Raw genomic sequence first — 21,172 nt, forward strand, 5'->3', positions numbered from 1 at the left:
CTGGAGTATGGGAGGGGTGGGGGTAGAGAGGCAGGGACAACAAAATTTTAAAAGCCAAAAGGGAGGAATGAGCTTGTCAGCTTTTGGAGGAAGTGAAGAAATCAGACATATAGAGGAAATAGGAAGTAGTGGGAAGGAAGACATGTGTATTAGAACTGTAATATATAATTTGTACCAGGTTCTACCCTTTCTCATTTATGAATGACCTGTGCTGATACAAGAGAGAATGAGCACAATGACATCTCCATAAGGAAGATATATCTGTCCTGGTTTGCTGATTTTTTTTCTTTGTTCTGGAGCATATTGGCCAGATAGGAAAATATACACAGTTGAGAACATAGCCTTGACCATGCTCCTTGTTGAGGTGATAGAATCTTCTAATTCATGTTGCTGTATTTCCTCTGTCTTCCCTTCCCATTCCTTCTTTCTTTCCTTCCTACCTTCCTTCCTTCCTTCCTTCCTTCCTTCCTTCCTTCCTTCCTTCCTTCCTTCCCTTCCTTCCTTCCTTCCTTCCTCCCTCCCTCCTCCCTTCCTCCCTTCCTTCCTCCCTTCCTTCCTTCCTTCCTTCCTTCCTTCCTTCCTTCCTCCCTCCTTCCCTCCCTGCCTCTTTTCCCTTTCCTTCCACAAACACATATATCCCCTCTGCAAATTGACTCATGCCTTGATCCAAGCACAAAAAAGAAAGAAAAGAAAAAGAAAAAAATAAGCAAAGGTACTTCATACAGTGATAATATCTGACTGCCATTATCTACGATATTCTGTCCTAATAGTCTCCTGAGTTTCTTTTGTAAGGGGATAGGTTTGTTTTGTTCTCTGCTCCCAAGACTTTCATTTACTCAGAACTGATTTCCTTTTAGTGATTTCACGTTGTTGTAGTCACTGGGCATCTTGTTCTTTTGGTTATGCTTATTTTTATCTACACCAGTTTGTATACATCTCTCCATGTTTCTTTGAATTCCTCTTATCTGTCACTTTTATGCCACATTATTATCCCACTACATTCATATGCTATCTCAAAAATATTTCCAAATGAAAGCATTTGACTTTAATGTGCAAGATTACATGGTAATTTTTTCAGATATACACAAAATATTCTGTGAGATTTGAGGGAGAAAAGTATGGGAAATGTCAGATAAGGCTTCTTGGAGGAGGTGGCATTTGAGTTGGACTCTTAAGGATGGGTAGGCTAGGAATTCATTAAGTGAAAGGGACAGCGAGGATATTTCCAGCATAACATCAATCAAGGGCACAGAGACAAGAGAAGAGCTTGTTCAGTGACAAAGAGAAGTTCAGCTTGATGAGAATATTAATTGTAGAATATTAAGTAAAGAGGAATGCTATGAAATAAGAATAGAAAGCTAGAGTGCTGCCAGATTTAGAGAGCCTTGAATTCCAGGTAAAGGAATTTGACCATGACTCAGTAGATAATTGGGAACCACTGAAGTTTTGAATGTTCCATAGCTCTCTTAACTCTGACTGTTAAAATCCTAAAAAGAGAAATCTTCAATAACTTCATCATTTTCTCACTACCCATTTCCTCTTCACCCTTGTTCAATCCATCTTTTGACACCACTATTGTATCTGCTTTCTCAAAAGTCATCAATAACTTTTCACTTCTTCATTTTGGTCTCCTTTTGTGATTTACTATCTTTCTACTATTCCCCAAGAGAGTAGGTGTCCTCCACGATTTTGTCATGAGTCCTATTCTATCTTCTCACTTTCTTTCTTGGGAAGCTTATTCGCTCCTAAGCCTCGGCTGTCAACCTCTTTCCAAATCTCCGTGTCCGGCCCCATTTGCTATCTTGAACTCTAGAACCAAGTTTCCAACTGCCTGCTGGGCAACTCCACATCATCATCCCCAACCTCTTCTTGTATTCTGTTGTCCAGCTAAATTGGCCTTTTTGTTTCTCACATGCATTTCGTCTTCTGTCTACATGTCTTTGCATAGGCTGTCCCCCAAGTTTGAAGCCTGACCTCTCCTTACCTATTAATATCCCTTTTTCTTCAAAGCTTAGGTAAAATATAGGGAGCGAGTATACATACATAAAAGGAGTGATCTGCTCCCTGGGTCCCTTTTTTGCTCCTTTTCCTTAATGGAGGCACATAAGTCAGAACTACCATGATCTGCTTGCATGAGTGGGGAACGCTGACCACCCAAGCTCTTTACTTGGTCACCATGTTTCTGTGAGCACATAAATACACGGACTCTTTTGCATTTATTCTTTCCTGGTCTTAGGTGAATGAATATTTCAATAAAGGAACACCCAGATAATCAGGAAATCCATTAGCATCATCAAAGGTCCCACTGGCCACAAGTCAGTAGCAGAAGCTGTCCACATAGAAGAGTATGTTGATTGGAGCAGTAGAAGCTGATGACAATAGCAGTAGGTTTGGGGATTCCTGCATTAAAATGCTGACTATGGATTCTAGAAGGGGACAGATTATTTGGAGCCTGGCAGTGAGGTGCACATGAGGGGAACCTCATGAGGACTCCAAGGGAAAAAAGGAGCCTGGAGGTAAGCCTCAGCCCCTTGTGTCTGACTGGAGTCTTGTGGTTCCCCTCAGACTTATGTGTGTCTAACTACCTGGGTGTTTTAAGTATAAGCCCACTTTTCCTGGGGACCTCGTGTGTGTGAGGGGAGAATATATCCTCCCCTTAAGGGGGATTGTGTTTGCAACTACTGTTCTCCCTCTCCTTCCTTAGTAATACTCATTTCTGAAAGCTAATAGAGTCCTACTGGTTGATTGATAATGGGGGGCTTGTAAGCAATAGAACTAGAAACTCTAACCTCTCAGGATAATTTTCTCTGAGGGGAAAAGTTGTCAAGCTGCCAGTGCTTATGGGAGTAGGGAGAAAGAGCTCAGAGGAGTTCTATATTCATACGTGTCTATATTGTCTACCCTGATAGGATGTCAACTTCTTCAGGACAGGGACTGTCCCATTTTTGTCCATATATTTTCACCACCTACCAGAGTACCTGGCACATAGATGCTGAATAAATCCTTGTTGGTTGGTTGATTGGTTGATATAGCAGCCAAAAATAATCTTTCTGAAGTACAAGTCTGACCATGTTACGCCCTTGCCTGAAACCTTTCAGTAGTTCATGACTGCCTATAAAGTAAAATATAAATCCTTAGCCTGCCATATATATATTCCACAATCTGTCTCTAACCTACCTTTCTGGCTTTATTTCACATTATGTCTCTGTGTACTCTATAATCCAAATGAATTAATAGCATTTTCCCTGATCTAATATTGAGCCCTTCTGCTTTAGTTCACAGGCTGTTTCCTATGACTGGAATACATATTAGGAGGGATATGACATATACATCAATAAGTATAATACTTAGTAGTGTGTGAGGAAGCAGAGAAGCAGACAGAATACAATAGGAGAATTTGAGGAGGGGGGATAATGGTTCTTCCACTTACTGCCTGGGTGATCTTAACCTCTCTGAGTCTCAGTTTCCCTTATGGGCAAAATGACTCATTGGAATAAGTGAGCTCTAAGGGTCCTTCTAGTTCCAAATTTATTCTCCTACTTTGGGCTACAGGGATCAAGAAAGAGGTTCATGGAGTAGATAACCCTGGAAATGAGCCAGTTGAAATTTGTCCTTTAATTCTCAGTTTAGGACCTACCTTCTGCAATAGTCTAGGTGGGGGATAATGAAGACCAGTATAAAGTTCAGGAGGGAATAAACATTAGAGAATTTGTGAAGATTTTATTGACAAGACTTAACAACTGAGTGCATATGTGGGGTGAAAGAGAGAGAAGAATCAGAAAGAAAAGCAAAAAGAAAGTTTTAATCATAGGATAAAGGGTAAATGATGCCACAAAGGAAAAATAATAAAGTTAGAGGAGGGGGCAGGGTTAAGGGAAAGATAAATATTGACTCCTCATGACAAAGGCATGTTGAGTGTAAAAGGCTTGTAGAATATTCAGGTGGACATCTCCCAGTCAATTCTTTTCTTTTTTAAATTATTATTTATTTATTTAATACTTTTAGTTTTCAGCATTGATTTTCACAAGAGTTTGAAATACAAATTTTCTCCCCATTTCTACCCTTGCCCCACTGCAAGATGGCATATATTCTGATTGCCCCATTCCCTAGTCAGCCCTCCCTTCTGTCACCCCACTCCCCCTCATCCCCTTTTCCCTTACCTTCTTGTAGGGCAAGATAGATTTCTATGCCCCATTACCTGTATATCTCATTTCCTAGTTGCATGCAAAAACTTTTTTTTTTGAACATCTGCTTTTAAAACTTTGAGTTCCAAATTCTCTCCCCTCTTTCCTCCCCACCCACCCTCCCTAAGAAGGCAAGCAATTCAACATAGGCCACATGTATATCATTATGCAAAACCCTTCCACAATACTCATGTTGTGAAAGACTAACTATATTTTGCTGCTTCTTATCCTATCCCCCTTTATCCTGTCCCTTTTCTAAAGTGTCTGCTTTTGATTACATCCTCCCCCATCAGCTCTCCTTTCTGTCATCCCCCCCTTTTTTATCTCCTTCCTCCTTCTTTCCTGTGGGGTAAGACACCCAGTTCAGTGTGTATGTTATTCCCTTCTTAGGTCAAATTCGATGAGAGCAAGATTCATTCATTCCCTCTCACCTGTTCCCTCTTCCCTTCCTAAAGAATTGCTTTTTCTTGCCACTTTTATGTGAGATAATTTATCCCATTCTATCTCTCCCTTTCTCCCTCTCTCAATATATTCCTCTCTCATCCCTTAATTTTATTTTATTTTATTTTTTAGATATCATCCCTTCATATTCAACTCACCCTGTGCCCTCTGTCAATATATATATTCCCTTCAGCTACCCTAATATTGAGGTTTCATGAATTATACACATCATCTTTCTATGTAAACAAAACAGTTCAACTTTAGTAAGTCCCTTATGGTTTCTCTTTCTTGTTTACCTTTTCATGCTTCTCTTGATTCTTGTGTTTGAAAGTCAAATTTTCTATTCAGCTCTGGTCTTTTCACTGAGAGAGCTTGAAAGTCCTCTATTTTATTGAAAGTCCATATTTTGCCTTGGAGCACAATGATCAGTTTTGTTGGGTAGGTGATTCTTGGTTTTAATCCTAGCTCCACTGACCTCTGGAATATCATATTCCAAGCCCTTCAATCCCTTAGTGTAGAAGCTGCTAGATCTTGTGTTATCCACAATACTCAAATTGTTTCTTTCTGGCTGCTTGCAGTATTTTCTCCTTGATCCGGGAGCTCTGGAATTTGGTGACAATATTCCTAGGAGTTTTCGTTTTGGTATCTTTTTCAGGAGGCAATCTGTGGATTCTTTCAATTTCTATTTTACCCTCTGGCTCTAGAATATCAGGGCAGTTCTCCTTTATAATTTCTTGAAAGAAGGCTTTTGATCGTGGCTTTCAGGCAGTCCAATAATTTTTAAATTATCTCTCCTGGATCTATTCTCCAGGTCAGTGGTTTTTCCAATGAGATATTTCACATTGTCTTCCATTTTTTCATTCCTTTGGTTCTGTTTTATGATATCTTGATTTCTCATTAAGTCACTAGATTCCACTTGCTCCAATCTAATTTTTAAGGTAGTATTTTCTGCAGTGGTCTTTTGGACCTCCTTTTCCATTTGTCTAATTCTGCCTTTCAAGGCATTCTTCTCCTCATTGGCTTTTTGGAGCTCTTGTGACATTTGAGTCTATTTTTTAAGGTGTTATTTTCTTCAGTATTTTTTTGGGTCTCCTTTAGTAAGTTATTGACTTGTTTTTTATGGTTTTCTCACATCACTGTGAATTCTCTTCCCAATTTTTCCTCTACTTCTCTAACTTGCTTTTTCAACTCCTTTTTGAACTCTTCCATGGCCTGAGACCAGTTCATGTTTTTCTTGGAGGCTTTTGATGTAGGCTCTTTGACTTTGTTGACTTCTTCTGGCTGTATGTTTTGGTCTTCTTTGTCACCAAAGAAAGATTCCAAAGTCTGAGACTGAATCTGAGTGTGTTTTCCCTGCCTGGCCATGTTCCCAGCCAACTTACTTGACCCTTGAGTTTTTTGTCTGGGTATGACTGCTTGTAGAGTAGAGAGTACTTTGTCCCAAGCTTGAGGGGCTGCTCTGTTGTTTTCAGAACTTTTTCTACACAGCAAGCTCTGCCACACCAGCATTCCTCCTTCCCCAAGAACTGCTAACCTGGACCATACTCAGATCCTAAGCAGGCTCTGTACTCCCACTCTGATCTGCCACTTAATTCCTCCCACCAGGCGGGCCTGGGGCCTGAAGCAACTGCAACTGTAGTTCTGTAGCCGCACTTTCTCCGCTGCCCCCTGGGGCAGTGGCTGAACCGTGAACTCCTTTCACTCCCTGCAGCTTTTCCCACTAACCTTCTCTGTTGTCTTTGGTGTTTATGGGTTGAGAAGTCTGGTATCTGCCACAGGTCACTGCTTCAGGGTGCTAGGGCCTGTTCTGCCTGGCTCCTGGTCTGGTTGGTCTGGGTGCAGCCCACACTGGGCTCTGCTCCTCTCTGCTCCCAGCTCCAGGTGATACACCCCACCCAACCACCATCCAGTCTGTCCTGGGCTGGAGCCCTGCTTCTCTCTGCTATTCCGTGGGTTCTCCAGTTCTGGAATTCGTTCAGAGCCATTTTTTATTGGTGTTTGGAGGGTCCTGGGGGAGAGCCCTAGACAAGTCCCTGCTTTCCAGCTGCCATCTTGGCTCTGCCCCCCCCCCCCCAGTCAATCCTTAAATAGATATTGGTTTACTCTAAACAGTTGTCTACTGGGAAGAAAATATTGTTTATGCTGAAGGTGTAGATAGAAGTATGAGTCTTGAGTTCAGAAGAGAAATTAAGACTGGAGATGGAGACTTGGAAGTCATCTGCATTGAGGAAGAAGTAGAAGCCAAGGTATTCATTAACATTTCCAAGACAGGGAGGGAGGAAAGAGGGAGGAAAAGAAGGACCAAAGAGAGACCCTTGGAGATGACCTATGTTTAAAGGTGGGATAGCAGACTGAAAAGCTAATTAAGGAGACAGATGAAAAGATAGGAGGTGAACCCTATGGTGTCTTTCCTTTTTCCCTATCCAAAAGGGAGAGGCAGTTTAATAAGGAAAGTATGGCCAACTGCCAAAAGTTGCAGAAAGATCAAGAAAGATGAAGACAGAAAAAAAGCTATTGAATGTTTTAGTTAGGCGATCACTAGTGACCATAAGTGGCACAATGGCTAGAGTGCTGGGCCTGGAGTCAGGAAGACTTATCTTTCTGAGTTCAGATCTGGACTCAGACACTAGCTGTGTGATCTTGGGCAAGTCACTTAAACCTATTTGCCTCAGTTTCTTCATCCGTAAAATGAGCTAGAGAAGGAAATGGGATCTATCCCAAATGTGATCACAAAGTGTCAGACATAACTGAAAACAACCGAGCGCTCACAGAGAATGCAATTTCAGTAGTGTAGTAGGAACAGAAACCCAATTGTATGGGACTGAAAAGAGAGTGGAAAGTGAGCAAATGTAGGCATCTAGTATAGACATTTTTTTCAAATCCTGACTAAGGCGAAGGGAAGGATATTTTTCTTAACCTACAAAGTCTGAATAGATACCCAAGACATCTCTGTTCTCTTTAATTGATTGTTAATTAGGAACAAGAGAATTGGGCCAAACAGCTATTTATTTCTAGCTGTACTTATTTATGAATTTATTGCATTCTATTTGAGGGTCTCTTGAATATCACAAAAGTTACCATGGATACCAGTGTCTTCCCCAATGTGATCACATAAGGTGAACATCTGGGAGAGAAAGAAGAGCAGGAAGTGTTATAAAACATCTTTTAAAGAATTATTACCAGATGAATGTGTCTTTGGGAGTAGGAAATATAGCTACATGATTATATAAATGATTATATATATGTTTGCATGTGTGTGAAGAGTAGTCATAGTAGTCATTGTAGTCATAGTAGTAGTAGTAGTAGTAGTAGCAGTAAAAGTAATAATAGAAATAGGGAGCACCACGGTGGCTAGGATATAGTTACCAAGAATCACAAAGATTTTTAGGGATTTTCATAGTTACAAACTATGATCATTTTTCCCCTGTTTTTGGAGGGGGGATAGCAGGGTAATTGGGGTTAAGTGACTTGCGTAAGGTCACACAGCTAGTAAGTGTGTCAAGTGTCTGAGGCCAGATTTGAACTCAGGTGCTCCTCTCTCCAGGGCGGTGCTCAGACTATGACCATGTTGACAATATTTTTTGCCCTTCACTTTTATGGCTTGGTTATGACATCATGGAGCCAAATAAATGTGTGAGTTTCTCCTTCTGGACAACCTTCATGACCATTAGCAAAGGTTAGTAAAAACTTTCCTAAGAAGTCTTCCTCTCACATTAAAAAAAACAAACCACTTTTTTTATTCCCATGAACTCAACAAATATCACCAAATTTGAATATTTCTTTATACAAAGAAGAGAAAAATGACACCATGAAACTCGATTACATACAGCTTGCTTTAAAAAAGGCTATATTTTATTTTTTTAAAAATTGTTTATTTATTTTTAAAAATATATGTACATTTTAAATTTAACACGGTGCTTTGAACACTGCCTTGCTCATCTGTGTTCCCTTCTGAACTTTCCTCTTCTCTTTTCAATGTATCTTAATGTTTCCTTGAGGCTCTAAGAAATCTTTACATGAAAGAACTGCAGAGGAAATACTAGAATAATATAGTTGCCCTCATTTAACCTTTTTTTAATGTGTCTTTTTATATATGTATCAACCAAAAAAGCTAAAGTGATAGAGTGATACTGAGCTGCATCAAGGGGAGCATAACTTCTGGGAACAAGTTCCTTTACACTTTGTTCTGGCAGTATGATTCAGGTTCCTTTTAGTTCAGACCCTCTTGCTTGCTTTGGAGGGAACTACTTTCCCCAGCCTGTCTGAGCCCATGCATATTTCCTCTTGAAGCCATCCGAGTTGTCTTTCTTGTCTCCAGATGTGAGTATTCATGTTCAGTTCAGCACTGGAGGAGAGTGGGGCCCCTCTCTCTTTTCTATGGAGCACTCACTTTACTTTGCATCCTAATGTTGTTCTAATAATCTGAATAGTCATTGATTAAACTCCAATGTTGCAGGATTAAAATGTAGACTTTCCCCTTTGGGTTCATGAGGTTACAACATTTGCACAAAAAATGTGTGTGACATTGGCCCCAAAGTCAATAATTTACACCACTCATTCATTCAATAGACATTTATTGAGTACTTGCTCTGTGCAAGATATTTTACTAAACACCAGGGGGAGGGGAGGCAACATAGATGAATAAGATATGATTTCCATGTTGTTGCTGAGTTTATAATGGAGTAAGGAACTTAAAATTTATTTACAGTATTTCTTCTCACGTGATTGAAGAAACTTGGAAGAGTTAAAAGAAAGGATGAAAGGATCTGGCCAAATCTAGCTGAAGACTAGATTTCCATATATCAACTACCGCTCTCATCTCACCCCTGCCCTGCCAAAGCTAGATCTATGTGTGTTTCTGAGAGATGGGATTCAGGGAACCAGCAGAGCAGTGCTTCCATGCTCTCTACATCTGAGGATAGGTTAAGCCCGTCTTTAGATTGTTGACCTGATGATCTGGATCCAGTTTGCTTTTACAGTTATTTCCTCATTTTTGTGTGAACATGTGTAAGGGATTTTCACTCTTCTGTTCCCAAAAAAGATATTTTAGAATATATTCTTCCTAGCTCCAACTACAACCAAAGTAAGAATACTTAGCTGACCTTAACTTTCTGCACCATGTAAAAACTTCAGAATGAAAAGCCAAGATGCTTCTTATCATCTCCAGGTCCAATCGAATCCAAATACATGGATGTTTGATATGGTGTAGAACAAATATCTGGAGGACTAAATTTCTTCATGCTCCACCTAAATCACGTAGCTTTGCAGATAAAGAATCTTGGTCTACAATGTCGGGTCCAGACCACCTTAAAATGAGATTTTCCCCTCTGGGTTCTAATTTCATCTCAGACTCTTGTATCACTGTAATAATATTCTTTAAAGTCAAGCTGCTATGGGGAACCATCAATTCTTATGTCTTTTGTGAATCCTCTTCTATATTATCTTAAAATACTTGGGATTTTTAGATTTTTTTTTCTTTTAGCCTAATGCATAAAGATCTATTTTATAATGTTTGCTCTTAAATCAGCAGGAAATACACACAATGATAAGAGATAAATAGCCACGTGCAATTCACTAGTATGATTTTTCATATTTCCTATCAATCTACAAAATGCATTTCCTTTATTCTGTATTAACATTTGAATACTCATTCTTTCATCTTTCTGCTCTTTGTGATTCTTTAACCTGAGAAGGCCGGGGTAGCCAGGGACATTCTCAAACTTCAGAGTCTTCTACAAGATAGGGCACTGCTAGGGGCTGTGCTATTGTTAAACCACTTGGTTGATGCCTGAGTCACTCCAAATATGTAAGTTAAGGCTGGTGAGCAAATGTAGATTAATGCCAGATAGAAAGTTCATGATTCATATTTGAGAATTCTTGATCAAGGGTTTTCTTTTTCTTTTTATTGTAAAGAGATGGGTGGGAACAAACATCTATTAAGCACCTAAAATGTACTAGGCACTGTGCTAAGTGCATACAGATTTTATCTTATTTGATAATAATTTTTTAGCCATGTGTCTATTTTGTATGTTCCTATATGGGCAGGAGTATGCTGGAGACAGATCATACCAGCTTGTGAGAGCTGATTGTTAAATTTCTAGTATGATCATTTACACCTTGGAAAAATGGCAAATGCTACAAATAACTTGTTTAATTGTTTTGTTGATTGTCTAGACTTAAGAAAGTGATGGAGAAAATGTAAATTTTGTAGATTAAATTTAAAAGCATGTCATGCCTTTTCAGAGAGATGATTGTTAAATATTTTCCAGCCCACCACTGTATTTAAGCATATATTCTTTCCCCTGATAGAACCATAAGCTCCTTCAGGGAGAGGATGGTTTCGCTTTTTTTCTTTGTACCCTCATAATTGCCATCAATGGAGGGTACTCTTGGTGAGGAATGTCTTCTATGACACTTTCTCTGGAACTGAAAATTTTGAAGGGTTTGGTGGGGTGGGAGCACTGAGAAATTCAGTGATTTGCCCAGAGTTACACAGCCCGTTTTTTTTTTTTTTTTATCAGAGTCTGGGCTTGAACCTAGTTCTTTTTGAGTCTGAGATCTAGTTCCCTACCCACAATACTACATCACCTCTCCAATTTGCCAACTTAAGTACAACTCTCTATCTTTATTACATGGCTCAGTATAAGAACATTTTGGAACTGAAGCAAGGTCCCTACCATGACTGTACAAGACTTCTGAAATAAAGGCATTATTTTGTAATAGGCACTAAAGGCCTCAACAAACCTCAGCTATGGTAGTTAAAACAAACTAAAGGGCTTTAGAAAGCAGTGGGGGGTGATCAAAGGGGCACTGGTTTCTATGCCTGAATCTTTTAGTAACTCCCTCTGTGACCAGGGGCAAGTCACTTTTCCTCTCTTGGCCTGTTTCCTCTTTCATTCATGAAATGCTGGCCTGGAAGATAAGGCCTAGTTAAATCAGCCTTAGCATTCTATGAGAATTAAAAAGAGTATGCTAATTAATGAATTTGTGAATGATCCTTCCTTTACAGCTTGGAGTCCTAGAAGAGCAGAGACTTGGTTTTAAATTCCACTTCCAACAGTTACTATATGATCTTGGTCAAGTCTCCTTCTCTGAGCTTCTGGTTTTCTTCTCTGTAATATGGGATTACCAATATTCGTACTAATTTTCTTTGCGGATTTATTGTGAGGAAAGCAAACTTCACAAACTTTTAAGTGCTATAGAAATGTGAGTAATTATTGTTTGGTTGTTGTCCTTTGTTCTCGAAGGGGACCAAAATGACATCACTATGGGCTAGAGTCCAGTTTTAGTGGTTGATCAGACCAATATGAACTTGGAATGCTCTACCATAGATGGGCCACAAATAGTCCATGCGAACATTTGGAGTGGATTCTCTAAATTTGCACATCTTGGATCCCTCTTGAGCTCCTTCAATTCTGTCTTGCTCATAGAACATAGCATCTTCTCTGATGTGGCACGCCATGATGAGCGGTCCTGTGCCAGAGTCTCCCATGTCACAAATCAATTCTAAAGTTCTTAAGAGAGACCTTGAGAGTGTCCTTGTATTGCTTCTTCTGACTGCCATGTGAGTGCTTGCACGTGCTCACACATGTGAGTTCTCCATAAAATAGTCTTTTAGGCAAGCACACATTTGGCATTTGAACAGCATGGCCAGCCCAGTAGAGTTTGAATGCTTGGCGGTTTAGTTCTAGTAAGGACCTCAGTGTCTGCTATCTAATCCCTGTCAGGTAATCATCTTCCTAAGAAAATTCAAATGGAAGCGATTCAGCCTCCTGACATAATTATTATAGCCCAAGCGGATAGAGTGCTGAGCCTGAAGTCAGGAAGACTCATCCTAATGAGTTCAAATCTGACCTCAGACATTTACTAGTTGTGTGACTCTGGGCAAGTCATTTAACCCTCTTTGCCTCAGTTTCCTCATCTGTAAAATGAACTGGAGAAGGACATGGCAAATCATTCTAGTATCTTTGCCAAGAAAACCCCAAATGGGGTCATGAGGAGTCAGACACAACTGAAAAGACTGAACAACAACAACAAATTATTGGCCAAATACTAGTGTACCCAAAGGCTCTTAGCTTTGACATTTATTCCAAGTTCCCTTCCATTCTGAAAAAAAGAGAGGATCTGCATAGGGCCTGAAAATAAACCCAAAGAGTTAGCATAGCTCCATATTGCAACCTCCTGTTATTTCCTGTAAAACTTGTTGACCAATGTTACTGTCAAGCATCAAAATGATGAATTGATTCTCTTAAAGAGTTTTCTTAGACTTATGACAGCATTTATTATTTTTAGACTAGAAGTGATATAATAAAAACTCCAATGAGGGTATTCAAGAGAGTCAATAGCATTTGCTTCCCGAGGACAGCTATAATACTACTTTGTCAGCACATTCTGTGGCGTGTGCATTTTTGTAGAAGTTCTGCTATTAAACTAAACCAACACGCGTCATGACTTGATTGAACTTTAGGCGAGCATGTGGTGACCCGGTGAACTGATTTAGTACTTGGGAGCACTTCAAAAAAAAAAAGAGCCCAAGATATGTATTCCCAGTGGTTTTCTTTGAAAGGAATCTGTCCCTTGGATAGGACATCAAAAGTGTTACTAAAGGGAGTTAGTCATTCAATATGTAATCTTAGTTCAAAATCATTTTGATCCACAACTAGTTAGTTCAGTTGATTAGGGTAAGGGCAAAGCAGACCAAGGTCAGTTGTGGGTCTGTTTTGTGGCCACAGATTCGGTTCCTTCCCTCTTGCAAATGTGTGAAGCTGTTTGTGATAATAATAATAATAATGTTGGCATTTGTAGAGCATCATATGATTTACAAAGCACTTTGCATGTGTTATTGCATTTGATCCCCAGAACAACCCTGGGAGGCAGGTGATATTGTTATCCACATTATAGAGATGAGGAAATAAAGGGCTAAGAATGGTTAAGTGACTTGCCCAGGGTCACATAGCTAGGGAGCATCTGAGGCAGGATGTGAAATGAGGTCTTTTTCACTTCAGGTCCATAGTCTAACCACTAAGCCACCTATACTTGCCTCATAAAAGATTAAAGAAAAGTGACCAAATTGTCTGTTTGGCTGACTGTTTACCATTATTCAGCTAAGTGGCACAGAAGATAGAATGCAGGGACTTGGAGTTAAGAAAACCCAAGTTTCGATCTTACCTTGGACACTCCCTAGTTGTGTGCAAGTCATTTAACTGCTCTCTGCCTCAGTTTCCCTATCTGTAAAATGGAGTAATAGTAACATCTAACTCCCAAGGTTAGCTAGGACAGCTAGATGGTGCAGTGGATAGATTGCTGGGTCTGAATTGAGGAAGACTCCTCTTCTTAAGTTTAAATCTGTCCTCAGACGCTTAGAAGCTATGTGACCCTGGGAAAGTCACTTAACCCCATTTGCCTTAGTTTCCTCATCTGTAAAATAAGCTGAAGAAGGAATTCTCAAATTGATCCAGTATCTCTGCCAAGAAAATCCCAAATGGGGTCATGAAGAGTTGGATATAACCGAAAAGTGATCGAACAACAACAACCCCCACCATTGTTGTGAGGAACAAATGGGGAAACCTTAAAGTGATGTACATGTGTGAACTATTACTCAATTCAATCTAGCAAACATTTATTAAGTGCTTACTTGTTGCCAAGGAGTAATGGTCTAGGTCATGTGCACAAAAGACAGAAATGAAATAGTTCCTACTCTCAAAGAGAAGGCAGCATTTTGTTGTTGGTGTTGGTTGTTGTTTTCTTGGTAGATACTGGAGTGGTTTGCCATTTCCTTCTCCAGTTCATTTTACATATGAGGAAACTGAGGCAAAGAGGGTTAAATGACTTGCCCAAGGTCACACAACTACTAAGTGCCTGAGGGCAGATTTGAACTCAAGTCTTCTAGACTCCGGGACCAGAGCTCTATCCACTGCATCACCTAGCTGGCCAAATGCAAAATATATGCAAAGTAAGTATAAAGTAAATTAACTAGTGGAGGTGGGGAGGGGTTGTGGTTCAGAAAAGGTCTTCTGTAGAAAGCAGTGTTTGAAGAGATCCTTGACAGGAGCTGGGGATTTTAAGAGGTGAAGGTGAAAAGGGAAAAACATCCCAGGCATGGGGAGCATTCTATGCAAAGGCTTGGGGTCAGGACATGAAATCTCCTGTAGGGGGAACAGCAAGTAAGATGGTTAGGATGGCATGTAGTGTGCCTAACGAAAAGTAATTGGAAGTCCATCTGGGAATACAGATCAGAGCCTAATAGAATGCAAGGTTCAGAAGGGCTTTGAATGCCACACTGAATAAATTGGAGTGCTTGTCTTCCTGAAAGTGTGAGGGATATAATCTTTGCACGTTATGTAAGCAACTGATTTTCAAGTCAATAAACATTTATTAAGTGCCTACCAAGCCTATAATAGAAGGCTCTGATACCGAAGTGGTCTCTGAAAAAGAGGACATTTTTGAGTAGGCTTTTAGAGCATGGAGTTGCTAAGACCCTTTGGATTGGTTTTATTGTTCTTTTGTCTTTTACCACAATTATATGAATTATAATAAGATATTCTAGTAGTCATCATTTTAAAACTCAAGCTTAGGGCTCCTTTTAGTCCTTTCAAGCCACACAATATTGAACAATAAGAAAATGAATGAGTTGGCGTTTACTTGACACTCCCCCAAATATTGTGGTGTAAATGCCGAGAGCAAATGATAAAGGAGAGGAAATCCAGACATAGTCTGACATGAACCTTAGATGTTTGGAGATAAGATTTCAGAGGATTTAGACAAAAAATAAGTTAGATCTATTGGACTAAGATACTACTTGGAAAGTCGGTCCAGCAGGAATGGGAGGATTTCCAGAATGAAATTTTGGAGACAAAGAGAAGTCATTTGATAAGGAGGAAAGGGTGGAATTGACTAAAACGATGGTTAAAGATGCATAGTAAACTCTTTGAGCAATTTAGGATCTATTTTTAAATTTATTTTAAATTTTAAATTTTTAAATTTTTATTTTATTTTATTATTATTATTTTTTATTTTTTTTTGCAATTTAGGATTTAAAAAGACATATACCAAAGATGAAAGTAAGGGTGGGTGATAGAGAATGAAGGGAAAGACAGCAACAGCTTTATAGGGTCCTGTGAGAATGTCTGGACTGCTAAAGATTTTTTTTTTTAATGAGTTGAGGTTAGGGAGGAAAGCTAAGTTCATCTATTCTAACCTTCTCATTCCAAAGATAAGGAAACTGAGAGCCAGAAAGGTTAAGCAATTTGCCCTAGGCCAGAGAAGTTATAAATAACAGAGATAGGATTTGAACCCAGGTTCTCTGACAAGAGTCTAACACTTTTCACTTCTCCATATTGGATATTTTGTAATGTTCCAGCATGTGTTTCACAAAGACTAGGACAAAAAAGATTTCCCAATCTGGTTTTCTCTTCATTTTTTTTAAAGAGAGAGTGAAAAACATTCCTTTCAGAAACCTGAAAATAAAACAAAATTGTCCACCAACAGTGTCTTTTTTTTTTAAAGCTATTTCTTGCTCAGTAGTAGTATTTCTGGGTCAAAGGGTATGAATAGCTTCATGACTTTTCTTGAGTAATTCAAAATTCTTTTCCAGGACAGTCTGACCAATTCATTGCTACAACTTTCAGCCTCTAGCATCAACTATGTCCATTTTTTGTATCTACCAATTTTCTTGCTTTGTGGTGCAATCTAAGTGTTGTTTTACTTTGCATTTCTTTTATTATTAAGAGAGAAGTTTTTCATATGATTCTTGATATTTTGTAATTTTTATGTGAAAATTTTTTTCATATCTTTTGACCAACTGATGAATGGCTCTTGGTTTTATATTTTTTGTTAGTTCCTCCCAGATCTTGAATATCTGACTTTATCAGCAATGTTCGATGCAAGGATTCCTCCCCTCCTCAAATCAGCTTCCTTTCTCATCCTAACTGGATTGATTTTGTTTTTGCAAAAATATTTTAATTTTATGCTATTGAAATTGACAAAAGAGCTATTAGGTGATAGAAAAAGATCAATCAGGGAGTGGGGGGGAGGGGCGGTGTCATGGAAGCCCAGAGAGAAGAAAGATTCAGTAAGGATGGCAACCGTGGTAAATTATTCAGAGAATGTGGAAGAAGAAAAATCCATTCAATCGGACAATTACAAAGGTCATTGGGCACTTTTGAGAGAACAGTTTTTAATAGATTTGAGGGAGTAGAAGTCATATTACAGGGTATTAAGGTGAGAGTGGGTGGGGAGGATGTACAGGCAGTGGGTGCAGATTATCCACTGAAGAAATTTAACTGAGAAAAATTAGATGGTGCCTGGAAGGGGCAGCAGGATCAAGAGAAGACACTATTTTTTTTTAAAGGGGAGATCTGTGCACATTCATAAACAGAGGAGAAAGAGCTAGTTGAGTAGAAAAGAGAGAGGGGATAATTAAAGGAGCAAGGTCCATTAAACTTTGAAACAAAGAAAGGTTTCATCCAAACAGACCTTAACATTTTCTCTCCATAGGCAAATATAGCAGGGGAAACTTTACCCTGGGCCTCTCAGTTCCCCTTACTGGAATGTTAAATTACACTGTAATTCCTTACAATATCAGAATTATTTAAAATAAAGGAAGCTTCCCTCCCTAGTCTGTCCTCAACTGCCTGTAAAGTATTAATTGTGAGAGTGGTTTGCTTGTAAGTGACAGTTCATTTGTTCCTAAATTTTTGTTTTTTCTTTCAAAAAATTTTTTGAAGGGGGGCAGAGGACAGAGGGAGGAAAAGTAAATGCTTGTGGATTGAAAATTTAAAAAAAAAGTACGGAAGTTAACAGTCACCTCTCACTATGAAAATTATACTTTTTTACGTTAAGTTTTCAATTACCTTCCATAATTCTCTCAGCTATTAAGGCTTTTTTATCTCATGAAACATATACCAGGGTGTCATATTTGCTCCTTTAGATGCATTTTGAAATACTTTAATTTAAAGTATACATGATTTTGTAACTTTACATGAATTTGCGATTCAATTCAATCAAATCTGACAAGCATTTGTAAAGTACCTACTATGTGCAGCATACCATCAGAGGCACTAGGGTTACAAGACAAAAGGAAGATGTCATTGCTCCTTAAGGAGCATAAGTCATACTAGGGGATACATTGGGGAGGATGGGTTGGGGAGAATGTACTGTGTACACAGATGAAGACATATCAATAATTTTATTCTGGGAAGATCATTAAGAACTGGAGAGAATCAGGAGGTCATATGCACAGAGTGTGGCACCTGAGTTTAGCCTTAGAGAAAGCTAGGGATCCTAAAAGGGAAAAGTGAATGTGGATGGAGAGGGCTCAGAAGCCCTTCCAATTATGTTATTCTATTTCCTTCAAATCTTAAGCCTATACTCATTAATAAAATCATGTGTGAAGACTAATCTTTGAGAAGTCCAGGTCAAATCTTAAACCACAAACTGCTCTCCCCCTGGTGTGAGGAGCTCCAACTGAAATCCAATAAATTCAAGTGAAGGTAGAATCTGTGATTTGGGGCAAACTTGTTGATAAGAGCATTACTCATAACACACACAACATTTTCTTGGTTTTCCAGATGTTTGGAATGAGCAATGAAGGATGTTTTAGAATGACTTTATGTGGAGTCTGTGCCTAGTGGTGTTATCGTGTTTATAGAGTGTCCTCCTTTTTTTTCCCGAGTAGTTCAGTGTTTCTAAGATGTTATCTTATTGGTCTTCACAACATGCTAGGAAGAAGGAAGAACATGATGTTCTCATCCTTCAGACAGTGAAATGGAGGTAAGCAGGAACTTACTGACTTTCACGAGGACAAAGTCAGGGGTGCAGCAGAGAAAAGTTTCTCAGACGGGTGTTCTAGCCACCAGTCCAGAGTGACCTTGCCATGGCTTGCTCCACTTCATTAACCCCGTTAACATGGCAGTTTTCATTTCTGCCTTTTCTCTGTACCTAATGTAATACTCTTAACTCCTCATTGTTTGTGTTCTGAGAGAGGAGCAAAGCATAATCCCACCAGTGGAACAAAATGAATGTTTATTTGTCTTTGTAAAATGTTTTCAATGCTTATATTTGAATACAGGTGTGTCGGATCTTCTGGGAATTCCCAGCATTCCAAACCCAGTAATGAAACTCAGCTTCAAAGCACCATTTCAGGAAGAACTGAAAACTCCATCTACTTTCCTACCTAGTTTCACTATTCAGGCCTCTCCTTGTTCATCAAACTCCATGCTGGTGTGATGGGGAGGGGAGAAGTGGGAGACTCTTGACATTAGCTCTCAAATGATACAGCAACAGCCTAAGCAAAAGCATTTCTCTCTCTCTCTCCTCCCTCCCCCTCTAATCCTGTTTTCTGTCCAGCTCACACATTTCCTTTGGAATAAGAAATAACAACACTTTTTGGTTAAAGATGGAACCTCCAGTCTTCAGCAGAGTTGTAAATAGAGATGCTGATAATATTAACAAAGGAGTTACTCAGGTGGAAGAGGTGATAAAGTCATAAGGAAGTTGATAGCAAGATTTACTATGGATAAATAAGAAGAGTAATAATATATAAAAAAGTTGAAAACAGGATTGGCTGCAGATAACCACAGTGTACGTACACAATCAGTCTCACAGGTACACGAGATTTGATTGCTATGGGAAATGTGAATGGGGAGCAGAAATTATTTCATAATGCTCATTCTTTCATTCAACAAAGAGTTTCTGCTGTGTGTCTACCATAAATATCTGTTGGAATGAATGTGCAAGGCACTGAACAGAGTGGGATCATTTTCATAAAAATAGGGATTCAAAATGAAACAGTTGAAATATCTATATTTTTCCATAGGATCAGAAATTTTGAGCTGGAGTCAGGGGTTGTCTAGTTCAACTGGCTTATTTTACACATGAGAATAAAGAGGCCCAGAGACTTGCCAAAGATTTCATACCTAAGATACTTTTGATGCTTTTTTTCATCATATTTTATTACTAAATGGCTCAAATTCTGTATTTAACTGTGAGCTCCTTCATTGATCTGTGTTCAGCCTCTGTAAGGTACTTTAGAAGGCAGCATCAGTAGAAATGGTCCTTAGTGTCTTAGAATTTACAATCCAAGCAGATGTAGGGATCAAGCAATTGACTCATTCAGTCAATAGGCATTTGAAAGTTTTAAAAATTATTTTTATTTCATTAAATATTTCCCAATTACATATAAAAATTTTTAATACTCATTTTTAAATAATTTGTGTTATGCCTATTCCAATTTAGAAGTTTTCACTTTCAATTTCATTTCAGTTTCAGAAATTCTACTTTCATAGACAGCATTGAATTCTGGTTAATAAAATCTTTAGAAGGCTGCCAGGGAAGAGGAAGCAAAGACTTCTGAGAATTCACTACCTAGCTGGAAAAATGAAACCTATCACAGGAAAAGATAACTAATAATAAAGGCAGTACATGATTAAGTGCTCCATCTCTCCCATTTCTAGGGGTCTAATCCAGGCCCTCATCACCTCAGGCCTGAATAAGCCAATAAACTCCTAACAGGATTGTCTCACATCTCAGACCCCTCCAATTCATCTTGCAATGTTGCCGGATTAATCTTCTCAAAGTACACCTTTCATTATGTCAACTCTTCTCCTCACTCACCCACATGTGTCACCTCAGGGGGTACCTTATTTCCCAAACTTTGTTCTGTGAAATCCTCCACGATATCTGTACTGCTTCTGTGTGAAAATTTCAAAGATTGTGACAGTTTTCACTTGGGGGGAGGGGAAAAGAATAAGCATTTATATGGTGCCTACTATGTGCCAGTTGTTCAATCCTTTCAGTTGTGACCCATTCTTTGTGACTCCATTTGGGGTTTTCTTGGCAAAAATACTGGAGTAGTTTGCCATTTCCTTTTCCAGCTCATTTTTTCCATATGTAGAAACTGTGGCAAACATGGTTTTGTGCTTGACTTAGATCTTCCTCACTTTAAGTCCTGTGTTCTATTCACTGTGCCACCTAGCTGCCTGAGAATAATACATACATACACACAAATATTTAAAAGGCATGTAATAATTTTTCAGTTTGAAAATAGAATTATTTTCCTTTAATTTTCATGAATTTTCCCTGATCTTATTTATTCTTTCCCAAATGATCAGAATTCTCAGCCTAGAATTATTGATTTCATAATTCAGGTTGTGCCCTCTCTCCTTTTCTCTGCCTTTCCAGAACCTTCCTACCCATTTGTCAAGGCCTGGGATCCTTCATGAGGTCATCTCCCACCAATCCAGCCCATATCAATGAGTCCTTCCCCCATACATTCTCAGCTCTTATGATCTATGCCACTTGTTTTGTTAAATCATGGGATACTAACTTTTTTTTTGTTTAACCTTTTCACACTGGAAGTTTTTGTTATTAATCCTAAAATTGCAAAAGGTGAAAGACATGTCATTGTTCTTTCTGCATCTCCCACAGTGTCTAGCACAATGCTATGCCGTAGGAAGATCCTGGCAAATATTTGTTGTATTGAATTGACTATTTGGACATTTTTGTTTTTCCAGGTTCCAGTCATCCGTGTCATAACTGTACAGGATAAA

This window comes from Trichosurus vulpecula, chromosome 4 (genome assembly GCF_011100635.1).
Source record: "Trichosurus vulpecula isolate mTriVul1 chromosome 4, mTriVul1.pri, whole genome shotgun sequence".
NCBI classification, from domain to species: domain Eukaryota; kingdom Metazoa; phylum Chordata; class Mammalia; order Diprotodontia; family Phalangeridae; genus Trichosurus; species Trichosurus vulpecula.